Genomic DNA, 19,291 nt, shown 5'->3' on the forward strand with positions numbered 1-19,291 from the left:
AATTTTCCTTGAGAATAATGTGGTTTATCATCTTTACGTCAAGCAGCAGACAACCTGCTACAGCAAGTTTCACACTAATCTGTCACTGTTCTATCCTCGCTCGTACTCACATCTTCCACCTCATTTTCTCCTCTTTCTCTTTTCTTTTCTCAAGAAAAGGTTGAGAGCCTTTTTTATGTAACAGGACTTCTGTCCTGATTAGACTATGTGGTTCAACCTTAACCTTCCACACAAATATATATACATATATATATATATATATATATATATATATATATATATATATATATATATATATATATATATATATATATATATAATTTAATTAAGAAAAATATGATCATGTAGGATAGGGAAACTTTTTCCTGTAAGTTCCAGTAATTAGTAAAACACCGTGCTATATCACAAAGACATGCATTGAAGATGCATTTGGGTAAGTTTATTTGGGCAATTTAATGCATATATGCAATAAGAGAATCTTCCTCTTTTATCAACATGAAAATTCATATAGATGCTCATTAAAGATGCGCACACACACACACAGACACACACACACACTAGATCATTGCTAATGAGGGATGCAGTGAGCAGTATATAAACATATGGGATTTGAAGCATGAAAGGCTTTCCTGTTTGAAGCTGCCTCACCCACACATAAAGCACCGGCCAACTCTCTTCCATTTTATAGTTAGTGGTCACATTAATGACTGTCCAGACTGTGAATTTCTATCTCATTTAAATGTGCATTTATTCATTATTCATGTGGGATGTTTAATGACACATCGCAGCGACAGAAGATATGTGAGTATAGAAAAGGACAAAAGCTTTACTGAGACACACAACGAGCGCCCATCTCAGCCCACCTCCGTATATGCTTTTTTCTGGCAAACGACCCAGCTGTTATAGGTTGTATCATTTTGTTGGTGCAAAGTTATTTTAAACCATATTAGCTATAAATTAAGTTAAGTCAGTAAAGGGGTTATGCAAGTCCTATTGGGATATAAAATACTGTGTTACAGGGCTGCCTGGGGCTCTCCCTCAAGCTGGACTTACCAAGAATCCCTTTACAAGTCCTTGCTAAAGTACCTTAATTGTCCTTTCTAAGCGAGAAAAAAAGCTGTCCTCCTGCAAGCTCCACCAGATGTCCAACCTCCTTATCAGTGTCCCTGAAGGCAATGGTATTTTCCTACAGAAAGGATATTGGATTGTCCAATGGGATGAGAAAGCTACTCCCCCACACCTTTCCTATATTCTAACTTGGGGCTAATTCTGACAGTTTCCTGAAACTTTCCGGAGATGTTCACACCCGTTTCACACGATGATTTGCCAGGTGTCTAGAGGTCAAGTAATTCTTCAGAGCAGCCGTAAACATTTTTTCCTTCTAGCATGAGCAGGTGATAATGCTTTACTAGTTCTTTAAAGCATACCCACATATCAAGGGATGTCGTAAACCCTGATACTATCAGCGTGTTTTCATTATTCTTACATAACCAAACCAATCAACATCTGCCTAGTAATGATGTGAGATGATTATATAGAAGAAAACAGAGTAAATAAACCAACTAGGAAGTAAAATAATGATAGTTTTTGTTACAAACATTTCTTCTGGAAATATCTCAGGTTCTGCACTTTCATGCAGTAAAAGAGAAACTGATTCCTTATTTCATGGTATTTTATATCTTTATTGCATGGCTTTGCACAAGCACATTCGAATTGTTTTGTTACTCTGAATACAGACTGGCTGAATTTGAGGTTTCTTTTTTGAGGCATTTCAGGATAAAATAAGAATGATAATACTTTGGATGATGTTACTGTGAATTAAACTTATTCAGCTTGAATTATTCGAACAGACTTGGATGTCAGACTTACATGTGCTTCGCTAAATTGAAGTATTTCTTCCCTTCACAACAACTGCACTAGCTGCCATCTTACATGTGGGCTTTTTATATTCCATTTGTAGGGTTTTCCTATGTTTGTGGCCTTTATTCTTCTTCTTTTCTATATAAGGATCGACTAGAACACTTGTAGCTGTATGCTGCCCCCTTCAGTTCTGGAAGAATAGCTGTCTTTGTACAATACCAAAGTAAAATAAGTACTGTCACGTTATCAAAATTTGGGCATTGAAAGGGTAGTGGAAGGATTGGTTCTGGTGACACCCCTGTTGTTAACCTGGAGGAAAGGCGATATTGTAACTGGGCACAATAATAAAAAGAACAGCAATCAGTTGCATTTCTGGTAGTAACGTCAAAGCAAAGAATACAATACAATTTTGGTTGGTTACCTCTTATTGCTTTGCACTGCTCGGGTTCACATTTGGTTTTTCAAGCAACTTAAAGAAGTCCAGACGCTTTTCTTTCCAAGCTCCTTAGACAGCAACATAGTAGTGACATAGATTCTACTATGTATGTGCGCACCATTAGGTTTTATGGATCTATGTACCAGTTGTCTCAAGCAGATGACCTTTAAAAATTCTAGTGAACTCTTTGTTTGGTCATTAGTGACACAAACTACCACTTCCCACTACATATAAGTTCACAACTTACCTGAAACAGGGCAAAATTACTGAAAAAAACAACTGTTAAATGGTTCCCACTTTCTTTTTACTATAGTTGTCAAGCCATAAAGATAATAAAATACTTGTTATGACATAATAACTATTTCACAACAAAAGCTTCGGCCCATTCTGCTTCTGGGGTGAAGGAGAATGGCATAACATCGTTCTGCTTCAGCCCATTACAACTCCTGAATGGGAACTATGTTTGTCGGGTGTTCATTATTTGTATGTTATAGTAAATATGTGGAGGAAAAAAAAAATATGCCTCTCATGCAACTTTAGGTGTAGAGAAAAAAGCATAGCAGGAGAAAAAGTACGAAAGTATTAGCCCATCCAAATCTCCCTTGTTATTTGGGAGCAGGAATGCATTTTCCACTCTTCTGAAAATATGTAGAGCAGGCATAAACTCTTTCCACATATTGCACTGTAGGTAACAATTCTCTTCTTGTCAAATGTCCTTTCCACAGCACAAGCTGACTCCAACCATCCAGCTAAAGTACCTGAAAGAAAATTTATGTACATCTGAAAACACCATTTCACTGACAGCTACAGCTCTTACTCTAAACCAAACAGGTCACATAGCACTTCTGCTATGTGCAATGAGTATGCACACACAACAAAAGCGTGAGCTTTGGATGCACAACCAATGCACTGTATGATAAATAACGCGACATTTAATATGTTGCTATGTTCTCTAATGTAGAAATCAAAGACGTTTTTATTATTTCTACAGATTTTGGAAATCAGAAAGCATCTTTGTTCTCCATCAGTCTGCATGTTAGCCGGGTAAAGCTTGGTTTGTAGGCACACATGTGCATGCACACACTCACACACTGAAACACGCCCATCAAAGTCCCCAGGTGCAGTTTGTGAAGATGGAGGCTCTCTGAAGGTGAACCCCATGGTGAGCAAAGGCGGGGTGCTGTGCTCTATGAGTGTGTGTGTGTGTGTGTGTGTCTCGATCTGCCCTTTTATGTATTCAGTTGTCTATAATATCTGTATTTTAGGCTGTTAGTGATCAGACAGCTAGCTAAAAGAAAAATGAATGAAACAAAAAAAGAATATACGGTATATATATTTTTATTTCGTTTCATTTTTTGTCTTTCAGTTAAACTCACATAACTGTAAAAGGGATAAATACATACAAAAATTTAGAGATAAAGGGAATTGAAGAGAAGAGATAAGGTACACTGATAGAGACTGAGGGCTTTAAGCGAGGGGGGTTTAGAAGAATGGATGTATGCAGCTTTTATCTGGAGGAGGGGAAGCCAAATTAGAAATGTGGCATGATCCCCCCCCCCCCTCCTGGGAGTGAGTCAATTAGCCTGCCTGGAGGAGCTGCCAAGAGGCTTGGGCTGGGGGGATGGTGCTGGTAAAGAGGGTGGTGATGGTAGACATGGGGGCGTTGGTGGGTTGACGAGTTGAGACAGGACAAGGCATCGGTAGAAAGGAGGGTTTCCATGGAATATGAAGAGGGTACGAAGCTAGAATAAACAGACTAGATCAGCGTGCGTCTTGCTGCGCACTGAGAAAACTGTGAGAACCTGAGAAAGCTGAGACTATGAGAGGTGAACGGTGATATATTTTGATGTCTGTAGAGCACGTGCAAGACCTTCCCACCGAGCCTACAGTATATATAATTGCAGTTGTTCAATGAAAGACTGGGCACTAAATCCCAACAGAGACAAGGGTGGGGTGGGAGTGGGGGGGTTGTACATGTCTACCAAACACAGAAATATATCCTGCTTTTGAATATTATCCAAAAAAATGTTAATTACATAGCAAATATATTCCGTCTCTAGTTCAGGTAGAGCAGATTGTCCACTAATCTCAGTACCAGCAGTTCAATTAGAGTCCCTGCTGTATACATGTCTAAGTGTCCATGGGGAACATACTGAATCCTAAATTGCTCCCAATGGTCAGCCCAGTATCTTTCATAGTCACTCACTGTCCCCAGTGTGTAAGTAGATGAATGAGCCGAGTGACAGAATAGATGCACTACATCTACCCTTCACTGCAAGCCTCCCAGCTGTTTCATATCTTCGTAGTTTTATTAAAAAGTGTAAAAACAATAAGCCAAGAATAGACTGATCCAAGGCAGACTGATCTGTAGTAAAACCAATATCCTTAATCTTTTCAAGTTCTATTCAAGATAACAAAAATAACTATTTCTTGATTAATCCTGCAGTTATAATCCTCATAAAACATAACAACCTTCCTCTCATTGTTGGGTCGGAGACCGAGAACTGAGGATTTTGGGGAAATCCAAGAACGGAGTGATGAAGAATAAAAAGAAATATAGGGATGATAATGTAATAGTGACAGTGCGCAAATTTATTGCCATCCATGGAGTGGATTAATGTACCAACATCACCACTGGCAACTAGCCTCTCCCAAAACAGTGGCATAAACAGATCCTTGCAACAGATATGCAAACTTGGTATGTCTTTATGACACTGTATTTGCAATCCCAAGCAGCTTCAGAATAGCGTTAAGCAGGATTACAGGTGGTGAGAAGAAGGGGGGCTGAGAGAAAGGGTAAAGAAGGAAGGGTAGATATAGGAGAAAGGGTAAAATAAACCTGAAACAGTATGGGTGTATGAGAGAATGCATGGAAGAGAAGAGCGAGTACAAAGGAGCAAGAGGCTGATGATGAAATAATCATTGGAATGACAAAGAGATTAAAAAAAGCCAAAAATAGTCTTGTGAAAATTAAATGTCTGTCTTTTATCATCAAGTATGGTCATTAGGATTGTTTACAATGTTAAAATATAGGTGTGGTTATATGTCAGTCTGGTGATTGCTGTGCAGTCATTCCCCAAAACCAAATCAGCCAATCAGACACAGATAAAATAGGGAACTCAGGAGAATCCCCTCCTATGTGTGTGTGTGTGTGTGTGTGTTTTTCATGAGTTTACTAAATGAGATGCCAGACGGTTCCTGCGTGTGGTATCATCACCAGTGGCAGCAGAGTGTGGCAGGTAGTTGAGTGACAGGTTAAAGAGGAAAGGGGAAGGAGAGAAGAGGCTGTACTGCTCACGCTCCGTCTTGTGTCACAAGGCACGCCTGCATCTCCTTCCCTTATCTGACAGGCACACTGCAGAACAGCAAAATCCTCTGCATAAGCCCCTCGAGCACTCCACTGGGACACTCCAAAGTGTGTGTGTGTGTGTGTATGTATGGAGAGAGAAAGAGTTCCTGAAACTGTAAGGGTGTGTGTGTGTGTGTGTGTGTGTGTGTGTGTGTGTGTGTGTGTGTGTGTGTGTGTGTGTGTGTGTGTGTGTGTGTGTGATAATGCATGTGTGACAGGGATGGTGAGAAACTCGTTATTTTCCTGTCTTCCTGTGTAAAGCTGACTAATTCCACCTCACCTTCCAAATTGCATGACTGCTCAAGGTGACAGGACAGGACAGGACTGGAGTCCAGACCCACACACTCTCTCACATGCATGCGTACACACAGCTACACAAATCAAGAGAGCAATTACAGGTTAGTCTGGCAAACAAGAGGCTCTTCTGCAACACCGATAGATGGGCTGGAGCATGTGGTGAAAAAGAAGAAATTAGGAGGGACAGCAAGTATTTGTGTGTGTGTGTATTTTTGTGTACAAGAAGGGGAATCAGAGGATAAGGCCATAAAAGAAGGAAAGGTAACTCTGGAAGAAGGTTTAGAGGGAATGATGTTGGGTTTTAAAATACATTACGAGCTTATATTGTTCAGTTAAAATGTTGTATATTCAGTGTTTGAGGCAGACTGGATCCGATGGTGTTCGACTAATGCAGGTTTTCTCCTGCGCTCATTGACAAAATGGTGCAATGACTGATACTCAACTATTTGACTAGTATAAAAATGTAATTCTGTAATTCGGAGTCCGTTACTCTGCAGAACTAAGTGCAACAATCTGACAGAGGAAAGCAGTACAGCATATTAAACCATTAACCCAGTGGAATCTAAATGAAAAATATGTTACTCAATCAACCTACGGACACATTTTTAACAAATCGATTGCACCGAAGAGCTTTGATTCTTTGATTTTTAACTTCTTAGTCCTTATAACTGTCAATAGAAAAACATATGGCTGGATCATACATCATTTTGTCTTGAGCGGTCTACTGATTGTGAGTTGACCGTGCTGTCCCCAGTCTAACCTTTACTTTAGGCCATCGGGGTGTATAAGTGAGCTCCTTTTATCTGATGACATAGAGCCACGGCCCCATTAACCACCCTGTATCTACAACATCTGTGCACACAGACAAACCTAATTAACTCCATTCTGATCTTAATTAACCTTATTTAGACTTACTTTACTTTTCTAAGTCGATCCTTTCATATTGGCGCTACTGTCTTTTTTTCTCCTTTAGCTTATAGTTGTTAAACAAATGCTGTGTGTTGAGTGTTTGTGCACAATGTCTTATCTTTTAGGATCACTCCACCTTGAAAGGTTGAGCTTCATTCAAGAACATCAGGTACCTACATGCTTTATCTACCTTTTTAACAAAGTGATGAATTAGGGAAACTATCCTCGCTGACCTCAAGCTCAACCCATTTGTTATCCAGCCATCCGTTAAGGTCCAGGCTAGCCACACATATCAAATGACACCCTTAAAACACGAGTTTGATCATCTTACACAATTTCCATATTTTTTTGCAAATCTCTTGTCTATGTGTTATAACGCACATATTTCATTTGACTGGGTAAACTGTGATATTAAACTTTAACGACATTTGCAGCCGACAATAAGTCGTGTACATAGGCATTCATACTCTCATAACTGTAACACTAATCCATTTCTAAAGCACACTGTGTAATATTATATGGTTTACCATATACTTGAAGGACTCTAACTAACTTGCAGCATACTACAACGGCTGTTTCCGTTAAAGGAGATTTTGAGCTCTTTCCTCAGCAGTGTTGTAAGTCGCAGACTAAATGTTTGCTGATGTAGAAAAAAAGAGCGATTTTCAGACGTGTGAGAAGATCAGGAGACAGAGTAACACTTAGAATCAATTTTTGTAATATGCTCATTTTCACAAATGCATCACAGACACACAGCACACATTAATATGCACACACAAAAAGGACACAAATTTCCACATATTGTACATGTCCATATTTGCTAACAGCAAATTGAATTAAGAGCTAAACACTGACTTTCTCTTTCCCACTTTCTCACACACATGCACAGATTACACCCTTCATTAGCTGCTGCATTCAGATTAAGGGCTGGTATCGTGTTTAATTAGAAGGTTTGAAAAGGAAAACATAAAATAAATAATAAAAGGAAAAGCTGATAAAAGTTTGATGCTAACAGCCTTTTGCTTTTTATTTGAATGGGACAACAACCTCTTCTCCTGCCTGTCCCCTCTGGCTATATGGGAAAAAAGTCAATATTTCAAGAGAGCAGAGGCATTCATTGAATATTTCAAACAAAGACATCGCTGCCTGGCCTCTCTGTCTTTCTCACACACCTAGACTCATCAGGTCTGTCCAGTTTTCTTCTTACTTCATACACATTAAGAGAACACGTGATAGAATAACAGGCCAGAATAACAGGATCTATGAAAGCAATGGCCTACACAGACATATCCTATAGGTATTGTAACTTATCTTAATCCTTATATTTTTGCTTTATACATTTATTACCTACTTTCCGCTGACCTGGTAGATATTTCCAGCTTAGCACAAGGTTAAGAGCAAGGTTAATGTGTTTTTCTGTTCAGCAAGGGTTGAGATAGGGGTTAATGGGTTTTAAGGTGTGGCAATTGATCAGTGTATAACCACCTTAACCATCAGTTACCTTGGTGGTCAATTCATCAGCAGACAATCAGCAAACCCACCTTGAACTCTAGGTTAAATACATTTTGTGCACTCTGATGTTAAATCATTATTAGTTTATTATTATGATTATTAGTTTTTTTCCATAAGATTTTCCAAGCTTTTATCTCTATTAGTATATCTGTTTTTAGTCTGTAAGTTTTCTGTATACAGTTTACAGTCAGCCTAAGTGAAAGAGTCTAAATTGCACAGATTTAAATCTACTCTGTGCAAACAGAGAGGACGTTTGAGAACTACATTTTCCAGCAGGACATTTAGTTTGCGAGCAGAGATGGTGTTTCAGAGATTCTTCACTGAGTCTGCCTCTGTCTGTCTTAGTCAGACAAATGTTTCATCAGATTCAGCTAACAGCTTAATAACCAATCACAGTCTTTAACAAATTCAATACAGAACCAGTTTCCTTTGTTTTGAATGGAAAGCTCTTTTGTCCAACACTTTATTAAGATTTTGTCAACTATGGAAATGTTTCTGCTCAATATCAAGACAAGCCACCAAAGCAAAGCATAACTGCCTTTGGACTTCAACAAGCTATTTTTGCACTCCAATAATGTCTTTGAACACACAATGGATACTATGGAAGCGGATCCATAATTTTCTAAGCTGAATTGGACTTGGCCGTTCATTGTGATGACTCAAACACTCCTTTTCTTCTTTTTTTCTTTTGGTTGACGTGATGTTTGAATAAGAAGACAGGCAGCATGCATGTACTTAGTTTTTCAAGCTTTTGTATTCAGTCTGGTTGGATCTTTACTGTTTAAAACATTTCTTTTCTAACAGGAGAACACACAATATTTAAGCATATCTGACACTGGATGATCACTTAAAAACCCCTGTAGGCATGCACAGTGTACTTACTTAATTCACCACAACACTGGACCTATATTACACACTGGTAAACCACAAACACTAGACTGCTGTATGTTCCTTAAAGTGAAAGGCCTAGTCACAAAAGTATCACTCCATATCTGCTTTCACCATAGTATATGTTATCACACTGATAAACAAATAACTGAGTGCAAATCAGAGATTTCTGACTAATGCATTGAGTGACTGGTTTTCAACCACTGCCCAAATGGACAGTTTTTGTCCATCATAAACATAAATATTTCAGTACTTCGGCAAATTCTTCTCCCATGCCTGAATTACCAATGCAATTACCAATTAACAATGCAACCTGATCAGTTTATTTAGAGAGTTTAGTATATTAAGAAAGGGATAGCTAACCTCAGGCAGAGACGAGAAGGAGGCTTGAAATGTCTGGCACCCTTGCTTCCCTCACATAACACATCCCGAAACAATTCACTGTTGTATCATCCTCAACCACAATGAAAAAGTTTCTGTAAAGCATTTTCCCTTTAGACTACCAGTATGCAGAAGACATATGCAAAACTTTACCCCAGCTGCAAACAACATAATTTATTTAAATCCATAGAGGTTTCATATTTTCACACCTTCCCAGAGTCGATCATGTGAACAACATTGGCGGCTCAGCACACCAACATTAACGCGCACCAAACTGCATAATGCACACATGGAAGCAAACATGGAAGTGAAAAAAAAAACTTTTTTTTGGTTCACGCATTAGGCAAGCGCTTTTACGTAAGCGAGTGGGTGCTATCTTTGAGTTCAATGTCCACTTCCCATAAGAGAGAAAAGGGGGCTTTATACTCTTTTCCTTCATGGAAGCAAAGACGGCTAAACAGGTTCTCTGTCATAAAACATCTTTTTAACTCAACCTGCATCAACTCGAGGCCTCTGTTTAAACAAGACACACTTGTTGGCTAAGCTATAACTAAACTACTGCTTATTGACTTAGACATCACAAAAACACAAGAACAATGTGTGTACAAGTTCAAAAATGATCACTTAGCTCTTAGTTGGACGAAGACTGAAAAGGTAAATTAAGGTGTAATGTGTAGACTTAATGGTATGGTAATGGAAGGGTTAGTATGCAGGTAAAAGATGAGAGGTGGAGGGCTTATAAAGACCCGTGACACCACGGATTATAGGACTGAATAGGTAAAATGACAGACAAAATGCACACCTGTGAGCTTGAAAACACGTATACATCCGCTCACACGCAAAATACCAAGGATACTGAGTGAGAAAGAATACTAAAAAGTAGGCCTCTGCAGTTACATAAAACAAGCTTTATGAAGGCAGATGAATACACTGTAAAAAAAAATTGTAATATAAAAGTAGTTTACTGTGTATTTTACAGTTTTGTACTGAGAATATCATTAAGTTCACATGAATAGACTGTGATTTTACATGTCAAATGTAAATTAACATAAAATCAATGTAAATGTAATAAAACATAATTTTCTTGTTTTCTAAATGTATCTGTCTGTACATATGCATATTTAGACTGTTAGAATACATTCACAAATGCATCATAATTTCACAAATATTTGTCCGTTATTTGAAAGATTGAACTGTTAAATTCAAATGTAATGCTATGGAAAAATATATAAAATGATTCTTATAAACTTTGTTTACATCAAATTATTATTATTATTATTAATGTTATTTAGGGCGATCGTGGATCAAGAGTTGGCAGTTCGCCTTGTAATCAGAAGGTTGTCGGTTCGAGCCCCGGCTCGGACACTCTCGGTCATTGTGTCCTTGGGCAAGACACTTCACCTACTGGTGATGGCCAGAGGGGAATTATAAAGGGGAATTATAAAGTGGAATTGTAAAGCGCTTTCAGGGTCTCAAAAAGCGCTATATGAATGCAATCCATTATTATTTAAACCAACTGTTAACTGTATATTTCTGTACATTTAAGTATTATTATTCATATTGATGCATTCATTGACCTTGTTTATAGGTAATTTCATTGTTTAATCACATTAAATTGTTCCTAATTTAATGTTTAAAAGCACTTGAAAAAGGCAAAATCCCATGTAAAATTAGGGCAACAAACTGTATTGTCATTACTGAAAATAACCGTATTTTCATGAGAAAGTTATTTTCTGTTATTTTCTGGTATTATTTTGGCACCCCAGCTGCCGGAATATCACTGTTTTTTTAGGATTTTTTTTTTTACGGTGTAGTTAAAAAGACAAAGATAAAGAAAGAAGAGAGAGGTGGAAGAAAGGATGAGAGTGAATTGGCCTGTTATTTGCGGGATTTGAGTAGAAAACTGCAAAAAACCCAAAAAAGGTAGAAGTCAATGAGATTAGAGGACAAAAGCAGAAGAGTATGGTGGGATGAAGGTCAGAGGGGACAGCAGGTGTAAAAGCACCAATGGCAGCAGTGATTTCCAGTCACTATTATTCCACCACAAAGCTTTAAACTTTGCACAAAGGCCTTATCAGACCATATCATGTTCTCAATTTGAAACAGAAACTTCAATGTTACTGATAAGTGCTGCCAGATTTCCTGCAAAAGCAATAATAATTCAGTCGAAATCCCCCACTTCCACTGATGGACCGTCAGGAAATAAAACATCCAAAACACACAGACACTCCCACATGCGTGAAAACTCTTTTCCTCTCCTGATTCATGCTCAGATGAATCGCCCACTGATCAAATCCAATTAAAGACATGCCCAAAAAAACCTTCTCACTTCCTCTGAAAACAATATGTCCAAACATACACACGCACACGCACGCACCATCAAGCAGCATTATTGTGTTACTCATGGAACTCACCCTAATGATTAACACAGATATGAAATCACAAATACAGCAGAGTGGCCACGCATTCAGATCTGTTCCAGTACAAACACCTACACAGGGCATTCCCCAGCTTCAGTACTTAACAGTAGTTTAAAGTATCTTTTAGCTATTACTTATTAATTAATTTTTAAAAATGAATAAAAAATAGCAGTACAATAAAAACAATAATCCCACCTATATCAGATTATCATTAAATCAGAGTCTCTAGAGTAAATACTTTACTTGTAGTCATATAAACAGTGACTCTGTCTAAAGGACAAAGGGAGATGTTTCAGTTTCAGGGATTGTGCCATTTCATGAAAACCTCACCTTCATCAGCAGCTTCCTCTGGCTGTGTCCCGTTTCAGTCCTCAGTCCCTCCGAGCCACGTTCCCCTTGGCAGGTGCCATCATGGTCAGATAGTCCACAGGAAATAGCTAATTTTTAATTTTTGTTGCTGTCAGCCTTTCCTTTTTTCCTCCCTTTCTCAGTCTTGTTTCGATTTGTATCACCACGAGAAAAGCAGCACGTGTGTGTGATAGTGTGTGTGTGTGAGCTCACAACTCCAAAGGTCCTGGAATTCCTGAGTCCTGCGCTATAGAGCGAGCGTGGCTGAGCTCCCTCTCCGTCTTTCTCTCCCTGCACTCTTTTTCTTTTTTCCTTTTCCCCGTCCGGGCAGAGAGGAGGGGAAGACAGTCAGGGGGTGGGACAGAAGACAGAAGCTGCTTTCAGCCAACTCTTTCTCTGTCTGTTCCCCTATCCCCTGCTTTCCCTTCCTCTGTTGTGTGTCTCTTTTATTTTGCCTAACTTTTGCACTCTGTCTTTTGGCGTGTTCTCTGTGACAGATACTCTTTCATTGCTCAGCAAAGCGTGAAAGCAAAGCTCTCCCTGTCACACTCACACCCTCCTCTTTCTTTTAATGCCACTCCCTCTGCCACAGTCCAGAGGTAAAGTCGCCCTTGCTCTGTCAACGAGCCACAGTGTCTTTTTCTCACCGTTGTTATCCTGCACACCTTATCCTCAAAGGTTGAGCCGGATCTTTGTGTTTGTGCGTCTAAGTGATCCTGCAAAGTTTTTGCCTGATGTAGTAGTGATAAGGATGAGGGCGAGAGGAGATACGGATGCACTTAAAACTTGGATTTCATTTCAGTTTGAAGTTCCCTCGCGGGGGTCACACAATCTTAAACATCTCACCCATGAGTGCACTGCTCTTTTGCGAATTTGTTGCTCTTTTGTGGGCGGAAAATTAAGAACTGGTCAAAGCTTTTCAATTCAACAATGACACCCTAATAATCAAATCCTCAATCCTTGTTATGTTGTGGCTCATGTCATGATTTCAGATGATGAGATTAAGTTAAAATAAACCCAAATATGCTCTCTCAGAAGGCTTTTAAAAATATTTGGTTAAATTCTGGTAATAACGAGCCCAGGCTCATTTTAAATCTCAACACGATTGTGCAAATCAGCCACCGCCATCACTTAAACCCTTGGGAATTTTTCGTTATCTCCAGTCCTCGCTGTCTAACACTTATGGAAGATGCACAAGTCGGTGTTGTCTAATCGCTAAATTGTTAGTGGAAAGAATCTCCACACAATGATAAATATAGAAGAGGAAGAGAAACTAAATAATACTCTTTTTTTTGTTAACCATTGAGTCTACACTTAAAGTTAATGATGTACTTATACAACAACCACACTCCTCACTAAAGCCCTGTTTTAATATTATATCAAGGTGAAAACCAGAGAGGAAAGAGAAAGGGAAAACATCCTGAGTGGAAACCTACATCTCATGGGACATACTGACAAAAAAACATGGACTAATTCACTGTATTTATAATCAGGCTCCAGACAGTTGGATGCAGCATGGTATCAGTGTGTGTGTGTGTGTGTGTGTGTGTGTGTGTGTGTGTGTGTGTGTGTCTACGTCTGTATTAGTTATGTAGACACTGGCAATATGGACATTCCCACTTACACCTGGAGACACAAGCCCACACATAAAGTATGCACAAAAATACACACTCTCATTAACACACACACACAAACACCTGCTGATGATACATTCATCTACGCACAACTGCATGCAAACACCCTCACACAACACACACACAAACACGCTGTGCAGTCTGTCTGGCGTCTAGCTGGCACCATTCGGACAGCCATCTCTAGAGGCTGCTTACATAGCCAATCACAACTGCCAGTCAGCAGCTTTCATTATCACACACATGTAATACACACATGGCAGGTCCTTAGAGAGTCCACACTGGGGGAATAAGTGTGTATACACATGTTTTTGTGGGTACTCAAATGCAAATCTGCAAATCGGTTTGTCAAATAAAATGAAACAAATTAGACAACAAAACACAACAGAGTGTGATGTGATAATGAGGCAATGCAATCACAGAAAACTGACAAATGCTAAAGATTATAATGATGTGGTATCAACAGATGTGCCCCCGTTTAGCTGATGCTGATTTTGTCTTTCTACTGTAATCAGTTTTAATGCAGCTGCGCTGAGTTTAACTAAGTGTTTCTACTTTTTAGACAGAAACCAGCAGCCTGGACAACAGTTCATTTTATACATTAAATCTTAAACACCAGCCAGCATTTCATCAATACCTTTATAGGATTAATTGGCAGCAAAGACTTGTTTGTTTTCAGGTAAGTACATCGCTTGAACACCATTAACAGATTCAGTTCGTCACATTTAATAAAAACATTTACTTGGACTACAGGATGAACTAATTAACCCTGTAAAGGCTGACCCATTAAATAATTTATAGAAATTCTTTTGGTGTTTATCGCATTGTATATTTATAATTTGCATTTACGATTTTTAATTTGTTTCATATAATTTTGTCGTTGCTACATCCTGTATTTTTTTTTTTTTTAGTTTATTGCGTAGAAATGGATTGTACAATTTATTTTGGGTTTTCAGAGAAAAACAAATCACAGTGATGATGCAGAAGTCTCAAAAACTCACATAAACTCCTGTATCAAATATGATACATTTGGCATTATAGGGTTAAAACCTGCTAGTCAAAGATCACTGTTGCCTCATAATTCAATCAGTCATAATCTAATGACAAAATTTTGTAAAAAAAAATAAATAAATAGTAAATTAGATCAAATGAAAAAAATTTAGATAAGCGAAGATATTTTGCTGAGGGTTTCATGAGGGTTGAAGGTCAGTGTCACTGTGGGGCAAATGTTGACCTCATTTCTTTGAAAGTACACAATATTAAACTCCTTTAAAATCTTTATAACATATGCTTTATGAGGCCAGAAAGATATGGATGTAAAGATTTGGGCAGGAATTTTTGTTAACCATGTTTCATTTCAAGTTTTTGTTTGTTTGTTTGTTTCTTGTCTTTTCATCCATGTTAGTTTGCAGTTTCCCTTGAAAACGGATCATACAAAACTCAAGTGAAATTTTGATTTAAAGAACAATTATAACTGTGCCATTTATAATTTTGTGTAGATATTTAAAAACATGTTTGCTATTGTGCAAGGAACTAATAGCATGTACAAAACTGTAACTGTTTCTCCTCATGCACACCCGAGGTTTGAGTCCACTTGGTTCTGCAATAAAAAAATCTTGTTTGTGTCGTTTAGTAAGACAGCAGATGGCCTGTACAGGATGAAACCTGCCCTGGTAATTGTTCCTTTCTATACCAAAACTATAAAAAAATATCTCACAATTAATGGTGTTTAACAAATAAATGTACCCATAAGATAGATGACTGAAAATATAGTGCAAATACACAGTAACAATTCTCCCTGCTAAGTTACAGTAAAGATCTGGTAGCGTTTTACTGTGATTTTACAGTGTGCCTACTGTAAACTACAGTAGCATTATCTTCATGTGTAAACAGCACAGTACTATATATTGTGCCGTTTATGAATAAAAGCTGTACAAAATAATGCTGTCAGCTGTTTAGTGGGATAATAGTCATGCTGTTATTTGATTGTTACTACAATAATCTGCGTCTCCTCACCTATGGAGCATGAATTCAGTGTCTGACCCTGAAGATGAACACTAGCCAGACTTAACTAATCACTACAAGAGTCTCAGTCATGTTGGACTGTTCCTAGCTAAAGCTTTGCACTGTTTGGGATCTGACTGGAAATCACATCACACTGACAGAACAACCAAGGTTTAAGCACATCAAACAGTTTAATTTTTACTTAACCATAAAAATGTACATTTGCCAGAGAAAAGATACAGTATTGTACCAAAGACATGAGCTTTTACAGCAACTTACTGTTTTCAATAACAATTAATTAGCAGCATTTTCTTGCTGTCTGGTTTCTCTGCTAAAATTTTCCTTCACTGACATTTTTAACCTCTTTTTGGACTTCTTTAATTCCCTGCTTCCTTTCCTGCCTTTTGATCATACCAGCAGCTGCATGTTTTTGAGTTCCACATTAATTGATATAGGATGTCAGACATCATCAATACCACCACAACAGAGTCCCCCATATTTTTTTTCCACTGCAACAAAAGATACACAAACAGACACACACACACTGAAGATCAGCCCTCCCGCTCATCTTTTCCCTCTTCTAGCTCAAATCATTTGTTTGCTTGGATCATTAGTTTTTGCCGGTGCCTTTTGAAATTTGTGGCTTATAATTTATTTATCAGTTATTGATTCCTTCTACAGCAGCCCACTCTCGCGCACATATCAGCTTCAGCCCCTTTCTCCCCCGCCAAGCCTTTTCTTTCATACAGAAACAGATGTGCAAAGTAAAGCGAATTCTCCTGTGTCTTTGTGTTTCTGTCTCTTACTCTTTCATTCTCTCGTTCTCAGACTCACACACAGACTCGTGCTTGACCCTTTCCTTGGTCACAGCTAACGTTTACTCAGAGAAGATTGTGGTTTTTCTTTAGGTTTCTCCTGCCTTTATCTAAAATTGCTTTCTCCATCCCAATCTTCTCACCTTTGGCTCTCATTCACCCCACCCTTTTTTTGCCCTCCTTCTTCCTCCTTGTTTAACCATTTACGTTCATATTTTGACTTCACCTGCCTCCTCTCTAGCTCCCCTTCTCCCACTGCTTCCCACTACCTCCCTAATCCCCCCCTCTGCCTCCACTTGTTTGTTTCATTTACTCCTCTATCAATCTATCCTCAGTCCTATTTTTCACTGCTACACACCTCCAAGCCAATATTTACTCTTTACAGAATTTTCCAAAATGCTGAAAAGTCACGTTTCCCTCATTTGCACCGTTCCCTCCCTTTTCTACCCTCCCTTTCTCTTACCCCCCACCAAAGGTTGCCCTTGCACCATTCCCCCCCTCCCTTCCTCTATCCCTCAGTCTCTATTCTCTGTCTGTTCAAGGCCTGTTTTAACGAAGTCAGTCTCCTCCCAGGTCAGCCCTTTGTCAATACTGACGTCTGGCCTGCAGAACAGAGACAAACATGCACACTGAGACTCATGTGTGCTCAAACACACAGACGCATGCATTTATAAACATGCGCCGGAAAGTACACATGGCTCTCTATAAAGGTCTCAGCCTCCTGTGTCTTTTGTCATGTCCTCTAATCGCTGGGTTTAGTTTTTAATACTCGCTTTCAATTAGACTGGAGGGAGGGGAGCAGCATTGACAATGGAAATTCACCAAAGACATGTACATTTAGAGAAGCATCTCAAGATTAACTGCAATTCAATATGAATACATACTCTTCATTGTTATTAAAACCAGCTCATATAACCGTGTCTTGAATCTGAAGTTTATATTTGATTTTATTGAAAGGTGCTGATATTACCTGTGTGATGCACTGTCAGCCTGTGCAGGCTGTAGCGTGTCTCTAGCCCAGTCATAGATCAGATAGTCCACAGCCTCCTGTGACCCTGAATTGTACGTGTATCTATGGATAGATGATATTGTGAATCGGTCATCTTTGTGACACTTTATTCAAACAAATAAAAAATAAAAATTGACAAAAGCAAAAAAAGTGCTTTTTAATTCTTCAAATTAAAATTAAAAGAAAGACCAAAGAACAAATGAACCAAACTGGAATAAAAAAAAAAAAAACAAATACAGTGACTTCATGACAACGATTGAAAAAAGGAAATAGATTCTAAGTTGAAGGTTTAAGTCTGAGACTACTGAAGAGTGAAAAAATTCTTCCAATGTGAATAATTAGAATTCATTCTTAGGGAAATACAGGAAATACAGAAAGCTGGTCTAACAAATAAGTGAATTCCAGTGTAATTTTAAATTCTTAAAACCTGTCACAATGTTTAAAATAATTCTGGCAATGAGAAAGAATATAGCACATACATAACAGAACATGAACAAACTGTTTTAATGCAATTCATTAATGGATCTTTGCTTATTTGTTTAAGTTTGTCTCTCTTTTCTCTTCTTTTTCTGCCCCGTTCTCCCAAAGCAGCACTCTTGCCCAAATAAATATTTCACATCCAAAAGTTAAAAAGGCCTGTTACTTTACACTTCAAAGACCCCAATGTATGTATCCCTCCTACACACACACACACACACACACACACACACACTAAATACTGACCAGGCAGAGGTGAAGGCAGATACACACACCCCATTAATGATTCATGTCATGAGGATGAGAAGAGCTGATAGATTCTGCTCTCCAAAAGACTCCTGTAGCTCCATACTTAGCCAAAAGATATCTCAGAGGGTCTCATATATATATTTATGTATATCTAACATGAGACCGTGCTTCATCAAAATATTAACCATCACATCTAATGGCTGGATTACATTTGATAGGCAAGGGGCATAAAAAATTTTCCAGCTTTAACCAAATTTAAAAATAGATCATAGAAAGCTTTTACAGTAGTTGAGCCAACATGTGTAAATGGAAATTGATTTTTTAGATTATTAAGAAAAATAAAGTAACTGACTATATTTAGGACTGAGGAAAATAGAAGTTATATTATAAAAGTTCAGGATGTACTTCTTTTTTACACTGTATACTTATATAAAACTCGTCTTGACACCAGCAGACACTAAGATTGACCATATTTATAACTTCAGTGATTCTTTTCTTAGGGTGAGGTGTTGTGTAGTATATATATATATATATATATATATATATATATATATACACACAATTAGCTATTAATGTGAGCCAAACAACAGCTAAATGATAACATTAGCACGCTAACATGCTTAAAATGCAAAATCAATACCATAACGTTACTGCTGTTCCCCGTCTGAGTTTGCATGTTAGCACCAGTGATGGGAATAACAGCGTT

The 19,291-nt window shown here is 38.2% G+C and overlaps 1 protein-coding gene across 1 annotated transcript in view; it reads right to left on the bottom strand.

Moving 5' to 3' along the window:
* The window catches only part of sema3b (sema domain, immunoglobulin domain (Ig), short basic domain, secreted, (semaphorin) 3B), a 70,028-nt gene extending 57,159 nt beyond the window's left edge, over window positions 1–12,869 (bottom strand). Inside the window, exon 1 of the mRNA XM_084917308.1 lies at window positions 12,383–12,869. The gene's annotated coding sequence lies outside the window, so the exon portion shown is untranslated. The remainder of the gene's footprint in view (window positions 1–12,382) is intronic.
* Between the last annotated feature and the right edge of the window lie 6,422 nt (window positions 12,870–19,291).

This window comes from Perissodus microlepis, chromosome 20 (genome assembly GCF_051167445.1).
Source record: "Perissodus microlepis isolate ML-2025 ecotype Zambia chromosome 20, ASM5116744v1, whole genome shotgun sequence".
Lineage (NCBI taxonomy): Eukaryota > Metazoa > Chordata > Actinopteri > Cichliformes > Cichlidae > Perissodus > Perissodus microlepis.